Below are 14,147 nucleotides of genomic sequence, written 5' to 3'. Positions count from 1 at the left end.
GGAGCATCATTATGTCTGGTGTTTTGCTGGGTGCACTTTTCAGTGCCCTAATTTTCTCTTCACATCCCTGTTATTTTCCTTCATTTTCCTATAGTACAGTAGAATATACTATTTTACAGTTATTGACAAGTAAATGGAAGAGACTTGAATAAAATATTGATCTCAATATTTGAGGGAGCAAATGTGCAGGCGAATGATATTTCCTGTGGTTTTGGTGCAGTAAAAATTGTAGGAAATGTTGCTTCTCAGATCTGGTTGTGTTTGCAGCCTACCACCTAAGTAGCAGATGAGCAGAGGCACGGATAAAGTAGTCTTGGCCAGGACTTCCACAGGCACTAAGATGCACACTGAAAATAATGTTCCTTCTTATCTGACCAGCTAAAAAGTTTTTATTCTTTGATTAATGCATCTAGCACATTTGAACTCTTAATAACTTTGTGCTGCCAGTACCTGCTCGCCTGTCAGTGCACTCAAACGCATGACTGAGGAGGCAATTGTCTGCTTTGCAGCTGTAATTCAGCTACATCCTTTTAAAAGTTAGCCACAGTTGTTTCTTGGAGGGTTTTGTGTAGGTTGCTTTTTCTTTTAATGTGCTTTCTGCAATGCAGCTGTGTCTTGCTGGCACGCAGCATTAGTCTGCAAGCTACTTTTTTTCCCTGTTTTCAAGTATTCATTCTGCATCTGCCATCTCTGCAACAAGGACTGTCCAATTTGTGAGTGGGCACTGTTCCATTTGAACAGACGGGGAGGAGTGGAGACAGACAAAAGATCATATGGAGCCGTCGTCTAAAAACTGTGGTGGTGAGCCTGATCAAGTGGCATGGATTTTTCTTTATTAATGTTTTGGGTTTTGCTTTGGTTTTGGGTTTTTGTTGTCTTTTTTTTAATGTAAAACTTAGAAAATCCTTCATAAATTCCATTGCAGGGCAGCCATGAAAACAATTGACAGTAATACTGCACCCTGAGTGAATGTAGGCTTTGAAAACTGAGTTTGACCTCTCTTCTCAGGCTGTGATTTTGTGATTTCAAGGGATTAAAACAAACAAACAAAGAACCCCTGCTTTTTGTATTTTGTTTCCATGCCTATGTCTAAAGTGCATTCAGAAGAGTTATTTTCAGCGGTCGTGACATACAGGCTTATACAACAGTGTGAAGGGCTGGTGTCTAACTCTGTAACTCTTCAAAGTGAAAAAAAGCTTCCAAGTTTTTAAGCTAGTTATACAGCTGGTAAGACTGGAGTTAACAGGTAATTTGAAAGTCAGCCCCTGCCTCTGCTTATGCTATTACAATGTAATCTGGCCCCAAGGCTTAGAAAAATATTTTATCTGAAGTGGATTTTTTTTTCCTTTGTTTTATAGAATTTCTTCTGAGGTTTTCCAAAATCCTTTTTGTCTTCAGTTGCATTCAGTTTTAAGTGTCATAGCATTCAGAAGGTTTAAAAAAATAACCTAACTAAATTTCTTGCCTTTTTCATTTCCTTGTTTTTCAATCCTAGCCAGTTCCATCTCCTCTTTCCTTTGCCCTTGACTAAGCAAGCACAATTTAATCAGATTTATTGAGAGATAGGAAAGCAGAAATTGAGAAACAGATAAGAGAAGCAATTCAGCATGGTTACAAGTTACTAGTGCATCTCACAGCCAATGTGAGCACATTTTGGGGGCCTTGTTTACCCTTACCATGTAGTCCTGTGGGTCATTTTAAATTGTTTAGACAAGTAATGTTTTGGGTAGAGCAATTAAATTGTTTTTCTTTTCTTTTTTTTTTCTTTTTTTTTTTTTTTTTTTAATTCCCAAAGCTTTCTGGGGACAAGCTGGTTTTTTGGTTCTTAATAGCCTACAAAACCTCCATTTTGGTTGGTTGTAATGACTTTAACTTGTGTGTTTCTGGATAGAATTTACATTCATAACAAAAATGTATTAGAGCTCGTGTTCTCTAAATTCGAAAATTCTATGCCAATGGTTAATGCTTCTGATAATTTTAAAATGTAATATATGTGGGTTTATTTCTTTTAACACTGGACAGCTTTTATTCACAGTGGTTGCTGGCAAAAAATTACCTGTCTGGGTAGATGAGAGTTTATCCTCATGTGAAATCCTGTCTTGGTAAGATGAATAGTAGATTGTGTTGCTGACTTTTTAAAACTGCAGACCTTGATGCATACCAGGTCAGGAGCAAGGCTCATTTACCATATCCCAAAATGATGTTTTAAAATTAAACTTCAGCTTTTTATTTTACCAGGTTACTTTAGAACTCATTACTGAGAAACAAACAAAAGCCCAAACAAAACCCAACCCAAGTTTCAGCAGAGTTGGCAATACTAATGCATTCTCTCCTGCTGAAGTTTATTAACTAGGTAGATTTTAACTACTGCACTGAACTACACAAGTGTTGCCTCAATTTGTGTTTCAAATGGGGCATATGTAAAAGTTCCAGATCTGTGTTTCTTTGTTTTATTTTTTTTTAAATGAGAATTTCAGCTCTTCAAAAAGCTAAGTAATTTTTTCTTAGCTCTTGCACAAGGGAAAAAAATGAAAATGTAACTTGAATGCACCTTCCAGGCTTAGAAACCTGACCTGCAAATAAAATCAACCTGAAGCTTTTTAGGAAATCTGACAGAGTGGAATCCATACTCCGTTGAAATCAAATCTGCCATCCACTTTTCTGAGAATACATCTTCATCTCAGATGTTTAAGGTGAATTTATGACTCCTGAAGGTCATGCATTTCTGTGTGTTTTTAGAACGCTTGGAGCTGAGACGTCCATAGTTGCTTTAAAAGTTTCCTTCATATATTCAGCTGTTTGAAAAAAGAATTTTCCCTTTATTATGGAATGTAAAAAAATATGATAACTGCAAATGCTGACCGTTAAATTCTCCACACTGGGCTCATGTTATATTGCCTTTGGGTAGCTGTTGCAATTGGTGGTGGAATACTTTCTCTTCCACAGACACAGAGACCGGAGACTCTTTTGACTGGGAAGAGGTTTGTTGGCTGAATAATTTGGCTACTTTGCTGAGCTCCTCAGACTTTTATTTTAATTTCCTAAGGCAGCCTTGCAATTGTCATTTGTGATTTTGACTGTCTGTGTTTTGACATTTGGGGCACTAGTGATTCTGTGGCTTTTGAACAGCTAGTGTCAAAACCGATGTACAGGAGGTGTTAATGGAGATTTGAAACCTTGGCACTACACAGCACACCAAGCAGAACTGATTTCAGATTTACACTGTATCATTCATCTCAGCTGCTGCATCCCTCTCCATCAAAAGGCATCTAAGCAGTAAACTTCAAGGAAGATGTGTTTTTGTTATATATATCCTGGTGCATTTTTCTTCCTTCACCTTTACACCCGTTCCACCCACATATCTTCCAGTTGCTTCAGATTATCATGATTTCAAAAATTCCATTTTATTTCTTTGAATTGACTAGGGAATGTGCAAAAGTGTGACAGCTGTAATTGGGAGTTTACAGAGTTTCTTGTGTATTGCAGTCAACAAGGGAACAAAACAATTTAGTTTTCAACCGACATGATAAAACACACAATCCTGTGGTAGTATCTCCAGGCAATTCACAGCATACACCTAGTAACACTGTCTCATTTGTTAGAAATATGTGAGCTGTGTCTGTTGCTACATAGAAATATCAGTAATTTCATATATATCACTATATAAGTAAAAAAAAATCCAGGAAATCACTACAGTTATAAAATAACTTCTATGTATCTCTCATTCTAGAAAGTTTTTCAAAGAAATTAAAAATATTTTCACAACCTTGCTGATACACAACCCCAGAAGTCCTGCCCACTGAAGGGACATTTTTATATGTAGTATTAATACAGGCTGAAGAAATGAGGTTTTGTTTCCCACCCACTGAAAACAAGAACTGTCTCCTTCCATCCTGGTACTGACAAAGGAAGGAAGATAGATCCTCATGCCTTGGGAATCACACAGATACTGTAATTTGGAGAGCACTGGGCTTGTCCTTTGTGGCAGGGAATGTGCTGTACTTGCTCCTTTGGCGGGCCTAGAAGCTGCAGTGAAGTCTGTGGCCTTAGAGGTGTGGAAGGGAAGCCTTACACTCCCCTTTCGTGCTCCACATTTTTCTGTAACAAGCCATCTGCAGGGGAATACTTACAATATGCTGCATTTTTACATAGTGCACAGAAGGCAGGAATTCACTCACAGTACTTTTGCTATCAGTAAGAACAGTGGATGATTTTGTACTAGAAGTCAGCTATTTGTATGTGTTGACAACTCTTTGTAAGCTGGAGCAGGGAGAGAGAGCAGCAATTAGTTTCTGCCCAGCCTTGTCTCTAGTGCAGAGCTGTCCTCCAGTTCACTGCCATTCTTGGATGGGTGTTCAGTGACAAATTTGCAGTCATATGGAGGAAATAGACCTGAATTCCACCTGTTCCCACACTGAATCTTACAAGCTGAGGTGTCAGGAGTACATTATGCATCTCAATTTTCTACTCTTTGGAGCTGTTTATTAAGCAGCACACACTGCAGAAAGATACTTTGGTTACCAAATGCCTGGTAGTTTTCAGCAACACACATGGAAACAGTGGCCTCCATGTGGACAGGTAATGTTTCAGCTGGGGTTTGGATGGGACTTTGCAGTCTTGGTACAGGAAGGGAGAAGAAATTTTATGTGGAAAGCATGAGAAAGAATAGGAAGGAGGAAGAGAAATAGCAAGAGAAGCAAGAGAAATAACTGCAATAACAAAGTTTCAATCTTTGGTGATGTTGATTAATGCGAAGTGTGTGGTAAATGCCCCTACTGTTCTAGATCAGCAACCATTTAATTTTCACTGCCTGATGAAAGACGGGAAGGTCTTTGGAGGCATTGAAATACAGTGATGTAAATATGCTAATTTTTCTTATTCTCCCTTTAGAGGAAAGAGACCACCAGGTCACAGAATGTTTAGGTGCAGCATTTTGCAGTTTCCTTTTCGCACACAGGCCCTTAGTCCTCTTTAAGCTGCTATTAGATGAAAGGGCACTGCCCTGGGATATATGGGTGTAATTCTTATATTTATAAGGGCACATTGCATGTGATCATTGGAAGTGGGCAGGGCTGAAAAACAGAGTAGGAATTTAGGACAAAGAGAAAAGTACAAGAAAATAAAGAGTAGCCCTAGGGTAAATATTTTGTATATTCATAAAATTTAAAAAGACTCCATGACCTTCACAGAAGATGGTCAGTCAGATGGTGCCTAAATTATTAAAGAATTGCAAATACACTGGCATAGTAATACCATGGAAGAAAGTTATCATGATTGCAATTTGAGAAGAATTAAAATAGGAAAGTACCCTGAGAACTACCAAAGGAAAACAAGATGCTATGTTGAGCAGCTGGTATGTAGTGCTGGCTGCAGTTCAGTGTCTGATTTTTGTGATCTGGTACCCCAAAAATAAAAAACAGGAGAGGCAAGTACCCATCCCTTGAAGTTCTAGAGGAAATGCCATGAAGCTGAATGAGAGGAGGCTTAGGTTAGACATTTAGAAAAAACTTTTCACTCAAAGCACTGGAAGAGGCTCCCTGGGAAAGTGGCCACAGCAGCATGCCTGACAGAGCTCAAGAAGAAATTGCTGAGTACTCTCAGGCGCATGGTGTGACTCTTGGGGTGATCTGTGCAAGACCAGGAGTTTGAATTAATGATCCTTCCAACCCAGCATGTTCTATGATTCTATGATTCTATGATTCAGGATTCTATGATTCTATGATCTGGTAATGCTGTGGACTGGGGATAGTGTTGCTTAGGCTTACTCTTTCTCACCCTGCTGTTTAAGACAATGAGGAAATTAAATACTCTTTGTACTCTAACCTTTCTTATAAATTGTTGGGGTCCATTAGAGGCCTGAAACCAGGAGGATGGGGTGGAGATTGGCAGTGAACAACATGCAGAAAATAAAGATGACCTGTACCAGATGAGTCTCTGCCTACAGAGTTAGGTTCAGCTATATCTCTAGAAACTGGGACAAAAACCCAAAATTATTGATTTAAACAGAAACGGGATCTGAACTCTATGCACTTTTAGTGCTTTATACATGGTTTCAATAATGTTTTTTAATTATTTCTGTCTGGCTAATAACGGCAACTTTAACAACACAACTTCTAAATTCCAATATATCTTTTCTGTACATTAAAAGATGGGCAGAGATTATTTAATACCACTTATAAATAGTAGTCTTATATTTCATCTTTATAATCAGAGTTTGACATGTAATGGTAATGTCTTTGAAAATATAACTGCTCCACAAATAGTGAGTAGTAATTGTAAAAGCACTCTCCAATTCTAGTTGCTCCCATTCTCAAAATTTATGGCCTGAGAAGGCAATTGGTCTGTAGGTTGGAGAAGAAGCTGAATGCCTTTTAAGTTTAGACGGGTATCTTCTGCATATCACTTTTTCTTCTTTTCTCTCTCTCTCTTTTTTTTTTTTTTTTTTTTAAGGCATGCCTATTAGTCAGGACTTTATTTCCTTAACTGCTTCTTTCTAGGTAATGAAAAGAGTGGTATCATTTTTCTGTTTTCTAAGGATAGTGTAAGCAGCACAAGCCTAGATGTAAAACATTTTTTGATTTAAGTGGAGATTGCCTTCTTGTGAAGCCCATGGGAACTAGATTGTTTTCCAATGAAAGGAAGTACCCTATCATTGCCCACCTATCTATTATGGATTGTTCCCTTTTCAGGACATAAAAAGAGCAATAAGATTGGTGCACTTTTAACTTTTTCTCCAGGACAGCTCCCATTCCCTAATTCCTATTTCTCTTTCCAAGATGCGTTCATTGTTGCCACTTGCTCCTTTGTGTCACAATGCTGCTTATTGCAGAGTGAGTCCACTCTTGAACATGATCTCAGAACAGGAAATGAGGAGAAGCTGCCATGTGTAGCTGCCTTCATTGTCTTTCTCAGGCTCCTGAGGTTTTTCATTCTTCACTTTGCACTCCCAGTTGCTGATTTTAAAAGAAAAGAGATATAGTTCTCTCTAAAATAAGAGATTTTTATGAAAGGAAAAAAAAATTAAAACTCATTACAATCCAAATTCTGGTGCCCAAACTGAATGGGACATATGGTAGTATTATTTTTCATTATGAATTTCAGAAATCTCAGAACCTTTTCAAATATCTTGATGAGAAATTTTGACCATTTTTACCCTCTAGTAAAGGTTTGGCGTTATTACAAGCATAAAAAAGGAAAAAGGGCTTGGCTACTTCCAGCTGGACTCTGTGCCTGACTGGGGAATAGCTTCAAGCAGGTCCTTGCTTGATAGAGAAATGAGATTCACACAATTGCCTTGAAGCTGAGCTTGATGATTTTGCACTGAAGGACCCAAGGAGTGCTCAAAAAGCGGAATTCAGGTGTTCCAAAGGAATCAGTCACCTGCAGCATCACCTGTCATTGTGCCCAGTGCTGGCTGATGCCACAGCAAAGGGGCACTGGGAATGTTTCTGGGCTGAGCCATGGCACCCCCACCTGAGGTGGGACCATACCTGCAGGATGCTCCAAGGAATGCCAGCCAGGAATGAAAACTGTAAAGCACCTAGACAGATTGTCAAAAGATTTCTACTGCCCTATAATCTACCATCCTTTGCACCATTGCTTGGATAGCAGTGGTTTGGAGTTGTGTCATGCCTTAAAGCATAGTAAAGGAAACTGGAGAAGGCAGCAGTTGCCATAAGGAGATCAACTTTACCCCTGAGCCAGAGGGAAGAAATGGATCTGTGGTGAATCAGACAACCTCAACTAGATATCTGAAAGAGTATTGTTTATATTCAGCCTGTCTTCTGCCAGTACAATACAATACCCCTGCAAAGGTTAATCAATTTGAATCTTAATATCATTCTTATTTTCCAACCATTATCTTTCAAATATATGGTGTGCACTTGTCATCTTCCAGGATTAACAACATGACAAGTTTGAACTTTTAAAAGCAAGACACTTTTTGGTTATTGGAGAGCAGAAAAAGGTCACAACGCTTTGTACAAAACAGAACCATATACACTTCCAGGCCCATAATTTGCCTACTTTTCTCAAAAATTTATAAAGCATGGAGAAAAGAAGGGCCATTCTGGTAAGAAGAGGGGCTGCTCTGCTTATGTGTACAGTGTAAGAGGAATTATTATACAGAATAAAAGGACTTATCCATGTAGGTTGGCTCTTGCAGCCTTTTTCTGGTTAGCACAATATAATAATTCTGTTTCCTAAGAATGAAACACACCGTGCCCAATTCACCATTCTGCCTGACTCTCTCTAGAGGTTATTTTTTGGTTGAGAATAATAGTCACAGAGAAATGAGAAAATGTATTGGCATCAGTGTTCCCTTGATCAGTGTAAGGCAAAGGAAAGCTCTAGTATTTGCTTTCTGCTGTGGCAGCTATTGTCCTTGTGGACTGCTGAAACTTTAAATCAGAGTCCTAATTGGCACTCGGATAGCCATGAAATACCAGAAGCTTCAAAAGGAGCTTAAGAGAGTGGTTGCTGCCTTTTCCCTGCTCCATCCTTTGCTATCCACAGCACACACATAACAAGGATTTGGGAGGTAGAGTTATTGGCATTAAATCTTGCTGTGTGACTAGCCCAGACTTTGTAAGACTAGGCACCCCTGAGCAAGGAGCTGACATTGAAGTCATAAACCTGCAGCAAATTACACTGTGCAAGTGATTGGAAGTGTGACATGATTTGCCCCGAGTCATCCACTGTGTTTTTGCTGCTCTTCAGGTAAGCCTGCACTGCTTTTAAGAGTTGTATTGTCATTTACAGTTTGTTAAAATAGAGATTGCTTGCAAACGTCAACATATTCATGTGCCCATAGCCTAAGTAGTCAGGAAGGGTGGGATAGGAACTAAAGGGATGAATGAATGAATGAGTGCCACTTGTAGGAGACTGGAGGCAGGGACACTCCGGGCTTGGCTGGCACAGTTGTACATCCCCGATTTGGACTTTGCCAGTTCAAAGCACTTGGTTGACTAATGGCTCCCTCAACTGCTCCCTCAACTCTGATACATAACTTGAATTTATTAACCTTGCACCAAAACCTGCTTTTATCAGAAAGCCCAATTGAGAATTGTAGCAATCAGGGTAGTTAGAACTCAGGATAGTAGTGAACACAAAGCATTGATGGAGTCTTGCTGATCTGCATAGTGCTGGTCCCAGCGCTTTTGAATACACTTTTTCACAGAGCAAGCACCATGAAGTAGGAGCAAACACACCTGGAGCTGTTAGGCTGTTTCAGTCCAGCTGGATGAAGCTGATAATGGTCATTGGAAACCAAGGCAATTGATATTGTTTTACATCAAATATCTTCCAGTCCTAATTTAATTTCTCCAGTTTAAGACTGTTATTCTGCTGTTGAAAGCTGCTCTTGGTGATGATGTGTACACCATGCTGGAGAGACAGCACAGCTGGAGTAAATGCTCTTCTCTCTCCTTTCTGCTGGCAATATGGAGGAAAGGGGGGAACCCACTCTAAATCTAAGGCCAAGGCAATGAAAGTGCTTCTAAACTCACTTGAAACAAATGAACCTCTGCTTTCAATAGAAAACAAGTTGTCCTTGTGCAGTGACAGGGTGGGTCTACTCAACAAAGAGGGTCACTGAAGGCCTGGATATACTGAGCAAGCTTTGCTGAGTTTTAAAGAATCCGGACAGACTTAAAACCCAAAGATAACCCAGAGAATTAAGACCAAACAATACCCCCAGAGCTGATGCCCTCAGGCACTCAGGGTACTGTATATAAGTTAGGTATGCTTAGAAGACATCAGAGAAACATTTCTTGTTTTTTTCCTTTTCAGCTGATGCAATGTAAGTCAGGCATGAATAATGAGAGGTGCCAGAGCCCCCCACTGGTACCAGGTGAGGTTTGCTTCCATGCTTTGCAAAGAGAAGTGGGTGCACCAAGTCCTGAACCACCTTGGCTCTGAACCTCCTATCCCAGTAGTCCCAAGAAGGGCTTCCTAAAAGACAGCAGACCCAGAATTTTAAGAGGAACTAATTAAATTTGGTAAGAGACACCATAAAATTTATAAGGAAAGAGTCAATACCATTTGTACAGCTTTAAGTCTGGATTGAAACTTTGTTGTCCGGAGTAGGTTGTTTGTGGTTTTAAGCTATTTTTTAATGATTGTATAAGAAGCTATAGCTATTTATCAGTCCTGATTGTTCAAGAGTTATGTCACAGAAATGGCATTATAAAAGAAGTATGGGATTCTGGTTACTGAAGAGTGAAATACAGCTTTATAAGATCATTCCCCTTCCTGCAAGGGAGTGGATATTTAGGCACTCACTGAGCCTGTATGCCAGAAAGCCATGACTCTGCAGAATCGGGACTGGTGTTGAGGGATCCCTATGGCTGGGCTCATGTCACCATCATCTCCATCTGCAAGCTCTCTCTCAGAACTCTTCCCTCACCACCTTCTGCCACAAAAGTCTGTGTATGTGCCTAAGTATACAGAAATAATATGATCAAGCATAAAGATAAAATAAATAAATATAAGAATAGTGAAAAATCATGGTGGGAACTACTTACTAATGCTTATTTAGTTAGTTCTTTGTGTCTCGGGTTTTGGGTTGTTAGTTGCTGCCCCAAAATGCGTGAAAAGGTCTCTGTTTCAGCTCATGCATCTGAAGAACTAGTCAGAGCTCTTCAGTTTTTGGTCTTGAAGTTTTTTTTAATTTTTATCTATAAAATTTTCTTTCTGCCCAGCCAAGATCTGCTCAGCAGGGCAGCCAGCGGCACTCTGACCTCCCCTGAGGCAGTGTTGTCTTTTTTATACTACAAACAATGTATATCATATTTACAATCACTTTCCAATACCTATCGCCTATGTTGGACAGTGCACTTCTATTCTAAACCAATCCCAAAGTGCCAGCATCACAGCAGAAGATGGAGACCAAGAAGAAGAAGAAGAAAGGCTAGACACCTAAGTTCCTCTATCTTGTCCCCATAACTCCTATACTAAAAATCTTAAAATCTACATTTTCACCCTGTGATAATTTTATTATTATACTATTTAAACTTCTGTGACTTTCAGGTCCTCATACAAAGCTGGTAATTTGCTTCACGGGTCAAAATCAAATCCTCAGGTGTTCTGGGCTGTGCACAGGGTCTCAAGCCCCCAGCAGGGGCCCCTGCGACTCTGGACACCCAGAGGGATGTACTGAGTTCCAACATCTGTAAATTTTCAAGTATCCATATTATTCTAGTATTAGATTGTTCTGTGATAAAGAACATAAAGTAGGTTATGGTTTTAGTTGTTTTGTTGGTTTTTTTTAAAATTGTACTTGACTAATTTTGTGTGCAGTATTTTCAGCTTCCATCAAATGAAATAGATTGCTGCTTGGCTTTCCAGCCGTGGAACTGCAGCCTATAGTCAGAGTCAGGCTCAGTTTTTCCAGGTAATACCAGTCTTACTAGGTAATTACAGTGGCACCTGGGCAACCTCACCAGCCATCCAGAGTTTGGTTATGTGTGACAGGCTGGAATTTAGCTAGAATTCAGACAGCAAGGTAGTGTAATGTGGAGAAAACAGTCTGTCTGTCCATCTATCCCTCCCTCCATCTCTCCCTCCCTACATCTGTATGTCTGTCTCTCTCAATGTTGTAAATTTGAAAAGTAAGAAGTTTTTTAGTTGGTGTAAGGGGAAAGTTCCCATTTCACACAGTCTTTTCCCGAAAGGGTGATGCTTTTTAATGCCAGGTTCTTTGTTAGAGGAACCTGATAGGTCTAATCAGTGCTATGTCTGGGAAGGAGTATAATTTATAAAATACAATTAATTTATTTATGTATTTTCCATTTATTTATTTATTTATTATACATATTCATGCATTATACAGGAGTAACTTATTTCATTTTACAGGAGTAACTTATTTTTACTTAATTTTTTTTACTGAAAACTTAGAAGCCATACTGCACAGCTGAAATGAAGAGTGACTTTCAATTATTTAGTACCTTGATAACACCAAGGAAAATGGATACCTTCTTTCCTAATGGTACTGTATATTTGAAAGAAGTAATAATATGAAAAATATTGATTTTTATCAAATGAAAGTAATAGTAATTGATAGCATTGCAATCAAAAAATAGCTGTATTGCACTTTAAAAAAAATAAAATTTATTCTCATGAATATCTTCATTTACTGGAAACTTAGTTAAACACTCAGTGTTTGATGGTACAGGCTGCTTTGTTAGAAGGTATAGTTTGTAGGCACTTCAACTTTTGATATTGCTCTAATTTTAAACCCCTGAATATTGTTGGCAGGGTTCTTTAGCTTGAATCAAGGCTATTACTGTAAAAAATTCACAATTCTGCCAATGAGAGTGAGATAGTAATTTCTCCTGGCAGACTAATTTAGACAACTTTTCAGGTATGCTTTTTAAACTGAGAGTTGCATGAGAAATGTGAAAAATGTTATCACTTACCGGAAATGCAAATGTGGCATTTGTTCAGCCTAATATAAATGCCTCTGCACCAGGCAACATCACCAGAAGTGCCAATTAGGATGCAGTCCTGGTTCCAAAAATTCACCCTTTCTTTTCAGCTAATATGACATTTATGTGTCTCGTCTTTTTTTTTCTTTCACAGTGTGGCTGTGTTTCAACCTACTTGCACAGGAATGCCAGTCGTGCTTGAATTTTATTTTAACTAAAAACCTGTTATTGTGCCAGGCATCAATAGAGAATGGTTATGCATGCAATGTGTTTTATTATGGCTAGAATTTAAAGACCAGTGCCATATAGGTCAATCAGTGTTACGAATGACAGCAGTTGTTATCTGCTAGTGAGGACAGCACTATAATAATAATGTTTATTGCACATCATTTTTCAATGACTTTATGCTATCATTTAGGAGATGAATGAAATGGCTCTCTAGCTGACATGAATGTAAATAAATTAAGCATTAAGAAGCAGAGAGTTCTAATCATCTTTCTTTAAGATTGCACTAAATGGTTGCAATCAGTGAAATAGATGAGAGATTGCATTAAATTGCTCTTCCAGATACTATATCATGCAGCTCAAACAAGGTTCACAGGCATTACAAAACAGCTCAGGTTGAAGGAGCAGCTGGAATGCCTCATAGGCATGCATTAGCTGAGAGTAATGCATTGGACGTGTACCTCTGCTTGCAGTGTTTTATATTAACATACATGGAGTGACAAAGAGAAACCCAAACAAACAGACAAGGGAAAACCTGTGCTGTTTTGTTCCAAGGATTTTCTCTCATTATAGATTTATATTAATATATGCCATGGTTTCGAGGATTATGCAGGAGCATCGAATGCAGTATTTTCTCAGCTCTTTCATTCAGGCTCTGCTCCTTTTTTCAGGATGTTATTGGAAATTCACAGGGCAAAAAGATGACAGGTTGGAGAATGAAGGGAGGTTTGTTACTGTTATGAGGAGAGAATACAGGCACTGTCTTATGGATAGCAGATAGGCAATATCTGAGAAGCTGTCAACAGGACACATTAAGGCTGGGTTTTCAGGAGCTGACCTCTTATTCTGCTAGTACAAATCCACAAATTAAATTGTGTGAGCAGTTAGGTCACAGAGAGGTAGAGACGTCTGTATTCATCTGACCTAAGGCAGAAGCACCAAAATGAACCTGAAACAGGAAGGGTCTTGGGGTCAGCAAAGACAGATTGGAAATTTGTCTCTTATGTCTTTAAATAGTAGCACAGGGAGCACAATTAAAATTGTGACTGTTCAGGTCCTCTGCTGCCAACAGTAGGGGCAGCATCCCTTTTCATTTAAGGGTGATATGGTCCAAAGTTATCTCATTACTGATAGCACTACCGTTGTGGCTGTGTGGCACTGCCTTGGCAGGATGCTCCAAGCACCCCTCCAGCAGTTGCTCTGGAGCCAGATAAAGCCCAAGACCTCAGCACAAGGCTGTGCTGGGAAAAAAGGGAGATTCTAACACTTTGCCTGTGCTTTTCATGTATGAGGTGATATTTTCAGCACTACTGCTTGAGAAAGCTTCTAACTCAAGTCTCTAAATTAGGAATTTCTAAGACCCTACAATTCTTACTGAAGATAATGAGAAGGTATGAGAAAACTGCACTTTAAGCTACAAAATTTCTGGTACCCAAGGGGTAGAGAGGCTTATGTTATCTTTCCATTAATGTCAGCTAATACGCTTGGGTGGCCTGC

General features: G+C 39.1%; 1 long non-coding RNA gene across 1 annotated transcript in view; it reads left to right on the top strand.

Annotated features, from left to right (window-relative positions):
* Positions 1-364: 364 nt before the first annotated feature.
* Positions 365-14,147, top strand: part of LOC113460015 (uncharacterized) — an 83,915-nt gene continuing 70,132 nt past the window's right edge. Inside the window, exon 1 of the long non-coding RNA XR_003381641.2 lies at positions 365-801. This is a non-coding gene — a long non-coding RNA (uncharacterized LOC113460015). The remainder of the gene's footprint in view (positions 802-14,147) is intronic.

This window comes from Zonotrichia albicollis, chromosome 4 (genome assembly GCF_047830755.1).
Source record: "Zonotrichia albicollis isolate bZonAlb1 chromosome 4, bZonAlb1.hap1, whole genome shotgun sequence".
Lineage (NCBI taxonomy): Eukaryota > Metazoa > Chordata > Aves > Passeriformes > Passerellidae > Zonotrichia > Zonotrichia albicollis.
This window is presented reverse-complemented; position numbering and strand designations above follow the sequence as displayed.